An 8,179-nucleotide genomic window follows, 5' to 3' on the forward strand; every position below is an offset into this window, starting at 1 on the left:
GCATTTCCAGCTCTCTGAATGGTGAATGTCACTTCCTCTCTCTGGGCACCAGTTTTTTCGCTCTGTAAAATGATTGGGTTAGATGAGACTGTTTTTAAGGTCTCTTCCAGTTCTAGCTTTCTATGACCTCATAGAATCATAGATTTAGACATGATAGATGGACCTTAGTCCTACCCCCTCATTTTATAGATTAGAAAACTGAGGCTCAGAGCCGTTAAGTGACTTGCCCAGAGTCACACAATTAAAAAGTGGCTGAGCAGGAGTATGAATACAGATCTTTTTGAGTGTAAGTCCAGTGCTTGATCCACGGGGGTCTCTTTCAATTCTATTAATATCTGGTTTAAGGACCTTTCTGGATCTAAATTTATGATCCCTAACAATGATGATAATAACAGATAGCATTTATATAGAGAAGAAAAAAGGAATGCAGCCATGTGGGAAATGAAAAGAGGAACAGGACCTAAGAAGCCAGGTCTGGGGCTTGGTCATATAGCACAACACACTGACATGAGGTTACTATAGAAAGTGATGGTTCCTGTGAATCTAGCAGGTTAAGCTGAAGTGAAAATTTAGGATCTCAGGTCAAAGACTAAGAACACTGAAGGTGCAAAATCCAGGTAGACAGGCTGGGGTCAGGTGTTCCAGAGCTCAGGAACAAATTGAGGGAACAAGTGAAGCAGAGTCTTGGCAAATAGGTGAGGGTTAATGTCCTAGAACATAGGCTGGATAGGACATCATGAATAGCAACATAATCCTAGGATTCAGGCATCAATCAGCTTTCAAAGATCCATGTAGTAAAGAGATCACTCCCAACACATAGTCTGAGTAGAAAGGCCTTTGAATCCCCAGGTTTGAACAAAATACAAGGGGATACCAGGGAGACAGGGGATATGGGTCTGCACAATTGATTTGTGATTCTTGGTCACGTGGGATAAAGGTTGGTAGGTGAATAAGGGCTTTGGGAAGCCATGTTCTGACTGGTTCCTCAGAGAGTTATTGATTGAATAAAGAGACCTTTCATCTGATCATGCACAAAATCCAACACGAGAAGCTGTAGGGAAGTAGAGGGGGGTAGGCAAAGTCAACATCTTTCCCTTACTATCCCAAGGCATATATCTGATTTGAACAATCCATTTCTTTAATTGCATGAACCTTATCTTCAACACAGAAAACCCTGGGATTCTAGTCTTGGTTTAGTCATTAACTAACTGTTTATTACTTGAGCAAGTAATAGAACCTGGACATTGGAAGGGACCTTGGAGACCATCTAGTTCAGGGGTTCTTAACATTTTTTTGTGTTATGGTAGTCCAGGAAGGGTTATAGATGACTACTCAGAGTTATAGTTTTTGCTTTAATTCTTTTTTAGTGAGGCAATTGGGGTTAAGTTACTTGCCCAGGGTCACACAGCTAGTAAGTGTTAAGTGTCTGAGAGGCTGGATTTGAACTCAGGTACTCCTGACTCCAGGGCCGGTGCTCTATCCACTGCACCACCTAGCTGCCCCCGTTTTTGCTTTAATTCTTAATTAGAAGAAATGCTAAATTTCAGTTTGAGGTTATAAAAATAAAGATGTATTTTTCCTATCCAAATTTGTAGACCCCTTGAAATATATTCATGGACCTCCCAGGTCAAGACACCTTGGTCTAGTCTAAGCCATACATGAATTAGAGTCTCCTCAAACTGTCTGTGCTCGAGTAACTCTGGGGAGGGGGAGCTTTCCCTCCTTGGCATCTATTTATTTGATAGCTCAATTGTTAGGTAGAAGTATAACAGCAGGGTGACATTATCAGCCACATGAGCAGGTCATACTATCTCAGCAGAATAGGGGTACTGTAAACTAGAAATCTTAGTGGAAGAAGGTATATAAAATCCCCCAAGTGTTACTGAAGTTTTATGGGATGCAAATCATTATTCAAGCTCTGCAATGGAAAGGTTCACCTTGTTCAAAAGGTACAGTTTAGGTAAGAGTTATGATGGAGTGGAAAATGCATTGGCTCTGGAGCCAGAGGACCTGGGTTCAAATCTTGTCTCTGATGCTTACTATCCAAGGGACTTTGGGTGAATCACTTAACATCCTTAGGTCTCAGTTGACTTATCCGTAAACTGCAGGGGTTGGATTAAATTGCACCTGAGGCCCCTTATAGATCCTGTGATCCTATAAGAAAATATATATACCTATGGAAATCTATGAACTTCTTTTTAGTGGTGAGAGGTAGGAGGTAATAGCAGGAGATGCTCATAAATGTTTAACAACCAACTCTCTAAAAAAGGTACTACTAATATTCTTTCAAATTCGATCTACTAATATTTTCTCCACCATTTTCTAATTCTAGACAATCAAAAAGAATAAATCAAGGTTTAATTTATAGCCTTTGCTGATTTTTTGCGGTGTAAATGTTCACACTGAAAATTTAACAATTGGCTCTCCTAAGCTGGACTGAGTTACCTCTAGCACACATAGTAGAGAATATTTAGAAGAATATTAAAGGAACACAAAACAATCAATACCTACTCACCAGAAAAGGTAATAGTAGCAGCAGTAGCAACAACAACAACAACTAGCATGTATGTGGTACCTTGGTTAGCAAAACACTTTTACACATATTACTGCTTTTGATCAACAAACAATCCTGTGAATTCTACTATTATTATCTCTATTTTACAGATAGGAAAACTCAAACTGAGAGAAAGTTTGATGCTCAGGGTCACATAGCTTATATCTAGGGAAAGATTAATCATACCATACTAAGGCCTTCCTGACCCCAAACCTAGCATTCTATTCAGTACTTCCCCTTGGGTGCTAATAATAATAATAGCTGACATTTATATAGCTCTTAAAGGTTTGCAAAGTATTTTACATATGCCATTTCATTTGACCTTCACAATGACCCTATGAGATAGATGCTTTTATCATTATAATTTTACAAATGATGAAACTGAGGTAGAGAGATACTGAGTGACTTGTCCAGGATTATACAGTTAGTAAGTGTCTGAGGCAGGATTCAAATTTGAGGTCTCCCTGAAAAAAAGATGAACCAGTCATATAGGTATTATATATATATATATATATATATATATATATATTTTTTTTTTTCTTTTTTTTCCCACAGGGGAACTAGAGAGCTATTATGGAAGACATCAACTATCTTGCTATCTTGGTGTCTTCTGGCGGTCTCTTTCTGCTTAAAGCAAGAAAACCGACAAATTTTTGACTCATGAAAATTTCAATTTAATCAGGAGAGTGTCAAGAGGGCTAACACACCAAATGTTGAAAACAACCAAAGTGATTTTGTTTTCATCATGGTGAGGACAAGAGGAGAGAAAAGAAAGGATGGCATGGTTTTTTGAGATGCAACAGCACAAGTTGGGCCCATGCTATAAATTCACTTCCTTCTCATCTCTGCCTTACAAAGTACATATTTTGTTTTTAGGCTCAGTTGCAGGTATTATCTCTTCTCTGAAGCCTTCTCTGATGGTCTCAGTTAATAACAGTGTCCCACTCCTCAAATGACCATATATTTGTCAATAGGTGTATATGTTAAATTCCTATTGGTTTGTAAGCTCCTTGGGAGTAGGGGAAAGGATTGTTTTATGTTTATATTTCTGGACCCAGGGTCAAATCATGTCAATAGTATGTGCCCAATAATTGATTGTTGAATTGAATTTAATACCTGAAAAGAAAATCTCCTCAGGAAATCCCTGAACAGGAGATGGAAGAGTATTCCTGTTTTCAAGTATTAAAGGGATCTTATGAGAAAGAGAGAATAGATTCATTCTTCATGGCCCTAGAAAGCAGAACAAAGAACAACCATGGATAGAGGTTACAGGGAAAAAATGTCTTAGAATCATAGAATCTTTGAATTAGAAATTACCTCAGGCTTCAGCTACTCCAACTCTTCCCTCATTCAAAATTCCTGAAATAGAAATCTGCTCGAAAGCATCTCTGACAAATGGTCATCTGGCATTTCTTGAAGACCTCCAGTAACACAGAATTCACTACTTCCCAAGGCAGCCAATTCCACTTTTGGACAGTTCTCATTGTTAGGAAGTTTTATTTCACATTGAGTTAAATCTGCTAGTGTATCCAAAGCAGCCATCATGAATATTGAGTGGAACTCCTTTAGTGGTGGTGGGGATGAACAAGAGGACGAGAAAATATAGAGAGAATACCCATCATCAATAAGATCATTGATTTATTAAAGTATTAAGACACCAAGATTAGGTGGATTACTAGCTGGATTTTGTCAAGTTTTGTTCAGCCTGAATAATATATTGATTTGAACAAAAACAAGTTTGAAAGCTTTCATCCAAAGCATGGCAGCAAACTGGACTTATTTTCTTTTGTTTGCTTATTCGTTCATTCATTTAATAATTCATTCATTCATTTATTTTAAGGATACTGTAGACATGGGATTTGTGGCCCAGAAAGAGAATTAGATTTGGACACCAGAGAGCTGACATCGGAGCTTGGCTTTGTGCTGGGTGATCTCAAGTCCCGAATTCTGCCAAGCCTTGGTTTCCTCATCCGTTCATTGCAGAGAATAATACTTGCAAAATCTACCTTGCAAGATTGTTGTGAGCATGAAATGAGATCATGGGGTAGTGTGCTTTGTGAACCATGAAGTCTTTATAAATGTTAGACATTATTATAATTCTTTCTTAAAAAAATCAATAATGTGAGTGCAAGGTGGAAAAAAGCTTAGCTGGCCACTTTTGGGTTTTCTTCTCAGATGACCACTCCCTAACAGTGTCTCCTACTCACTAGACCATTCCCAGGATAGATACTTCTTTACAGCTCATTATCTGAACCTGCAGCACCATCAAGGCTGCTGCCATAGGATAAATCACCCTAACTGTGGAGAGTTAATTTGTCTGACTATAAAGTGCATTCAATAAGTGTAAAACAAAACTAATTGGTTCTCTTCCATACAAATTTAATCATACCATAAAATGTGATCAATGCAAATAAAAACCATTGAGTAGGTTAAGTGTCAAGAATCCATAAAAGGAAAAATGGTCCATGTGCATTATTGTTGGAATCGAAATCTGGACGAGTTTTCCCTTGAGCATTAATCATCTCGAACGTTGGACTTGACAATAACTGGCCTCTTTGGAGGGATTCTGAAATTTCTCTCCTTTGTATATATTGTGCAATGGAGATAATTTCTCCATTGATTCCTTGGCGCATGTGTTATCTTTTAATATGTTCAGGATAATATTAATGGAATGGCACATTTCATATGTCTGCGGCAGGCAGACATCCCCAACAGAGGCACTGGTCGTGCTTTCTTTGTGCAGCCAAATGTCGGGGAGAGACTGAGTCTCTGCAGATAACAGCTGGCTGGTTGGAGAATGACACAGATGCATTCTTCAGTGCTCACCCTGCCAAGGGATATGTGCTGGGCGCTCTGTCCTCCAGAGGGGACCAATTTTGGAAGATATGTAAAACTGCCTTAGCCTTTGTCTCAGCTAGTCATGCTTAGGAAATATGATCAAAAGCAGACACCAGGACAGAGACCAGTACAGAGACATGCCAGGAAGTTGTATCCCAAGGTCCTGCCTTGACATGAGAGATGGGGACAGGGTGGGTCAGGGAGTCGGTGGGATTGAAGGTCCTGTGACTTGGGTTCAAGACCACCGATGGCATGATTTTGGAGTCTAACTCATGTCCTCAGTGCATCCCTTTCATGATTGTTCTTACAGAACCCACCAACTCACACAACCCCTTCTACCTAGGCAGATTGGGTACAATTAAAAGAATTAAATTTCCACCCGAGATGCTTACTACCTGCATGAACTTGAAACTGCCATTTAACACCGGAAGACCTCAGCTCCTTCATCTGAGGAATGAGAAAGTTGAACTAAATAACCTCCAAGGTCTCTTCCTGTTCTAAGTCCATAAAAACGCAATCTATCTGAGACTTTTAGAGAGTCAGTATGGTATAGGGTAGTGATGCCAGACTCAAACAGAAACATGGCCCTCTAATCCAAGGTAAGAAAGGATCCCTGTAGGACCACAGATTGGCTTAGAAAACCACATATTAACATTATCTATGTTCTATTGTATTTTTGTTTATTTTGTTCAATATTTCCCAATTATATTTTGATCTGGTTCTGCAGCACTTGTGAGTGTTGCTGTCCTGTTCTGTTGGACACCTCTACATTAAAGGGAAGAACACTAGCCTTTGGGTTAAGTAACATCAGGTTCAAGACACAGGTGGCTCTGGTACAAGTTACTTAATTTTTTCTGAGCCTCAGTTTCTGTACCTATATAATAGTGATAATCATACTTCTACTACCTATTTCATAGGGTCGTTACCAGTTAGTCAACTAGCATTTTTAAACTCTTACTATATACCAGGGACTGTGCTAAGTGCTGGGAATACAAAGAAGGTAAAAAACAAACAAACCCCAAATCAAACGATTTTATAAAAATATAATGGATAGGAGACAGCTAGGTGGCGCAGTGGATAAAGTACCAGCCCTGGATTCAGGAGGACCTGAGTTCAAATCTGGCCTCAGACACTTGACACTTACTAGCTGTGTGACCCTGGGCAAGTCACTTAACCCTCATTGCCCCCCACAAAAAAAATAAAAAATATAACGGATATTTTATAATATATCTTAATGTACTATATTTTAAAATATGTATATGCATTATAAACATATGTGTATATAAGTATAATAAAATCTTTAAAAAACAATTAAATTAAAAAAAACAGTTCTTGCTAAGAGTATAATGTTGTCAACAAAGTGCTTTGTAAACTGCACAGAAATCTGTATTTCTTAGACTCCTATGCCTAGAATTGTAGATTATTAGAATTCTCATAGAATATTGAGATCTTAGAATTTGTTCTCACACCAAGTGCTCAGTCAATACTGAGCAAAATTTTCCTTCACCTGAGATGTGAAAGTCCTTTCTTGTTCACTGGCCATCAGTCACACTGCGCTGGAAAGAGGGTTAGATTTGTAATCAGAGGACATGAATTCGAATCCTAGCTCTGCTCTTTGCTATCTATGTGAGCTTGAGGAAGTCACTTCTCCTCTAGGCACCTCATTTTCTTTATCTGGAAAATGAGGAGTTTGGACCAAATAACCTCTGAGGTCCCTTTCAGTTCTGAAGGCTCAGATCGGCTCTCAACCAATGTCCATAGAAAATCTTTCTTCCTGCATTTTCTTAAATATACCCACTTACTCAATGTACTTAGGAAATGATACAAATGCAATTTTTTTTTCTTTTTTTTTAGTGAGGCAATTGGGGTTAAGTGACTTGCCCAGGGTCACACAGCTAGCAAGTGTTAAGTGTCCGAGGCCGGATTTGAACTCAGGTACTCCTGACTCCAGGGCCGGTGCTTTATCCACTGTGCCACCTAGCTGCCCCTACAAATGCAATTTTAAAAAAGAAATTAGGTGTAGAACATTATGCTGTGAATCAAGTGATGTTTTCCTTTTGTTCCTCTGTGTTGCACCCCACAGGCTGTACTACTTCCATAATACCTAATAGCTGCAGGGAAGAATGATGTATCTCTTCCCCTTTAATAGTAAAAAAAAAATCCTTTTGTTTGTATTATATCCTATATACTTTGTGCCTGCTGGAAAGAGCATTGGACTTGGAGTCAGAAGAACAGGGCTTAAAGTCATTAGACCTTTCGGAGCCTCAGTTTCTTCATCCATGAAATGGAAATGATAAGATCTGCACTATTCACCTCCCCAGGCGAACTAAGACTTTGGTGGACTGTGAAAGTGCTTTGTAACCATAAAGAGGTATATAAATGTCAGTGATCATCATCATTGTTGTTTTTATTGTTATTCCATCACTGAGGAGAGGATAGAGTCAGAATTAGAATACAGATGCACTGAGCCAGGAGAAAAGGTCCATCTATATCCCACTAAGGACTCCTCCCTTTCCCTCTTTTCTCAAGTGAAATTACTTTGGCAGCAAGTTCAATAAAGGTGTGCGCTTCTGTGAAGCCTGGTGGTATTGAACTTGGATTGCACTGAAGTTCATGAATTTAAAGGTGCTGCAATGTGGACTATCTATCTGTTCTTGCTTTGAACTCCCCCCCTCGGAGAACACCTTCTCCCATCTACCTTTCTAATATCCAGCCATCAGAACCACTTACATATTTCTTTCCAAAGAAAGCTGAAAAAACCCCCACAACCCAACCAACCAAACATCC

Source organism: Dromiciops gliroides, chromosome 1 (assembly GCF_019393635.1).
Source record: "Dromiciops gliroides isolate mDroGli1 chromosome 1, mDroGli1.pri, whole genome shotgun sequence".
In the NCBI taxonomy this organism is placed as follows: Eukaryota; Metazoa; Chordata; class Mammalia; order Microbiotheria; family Microbiotheriidae; genus Dromiciops; species Dromiciops gliroides.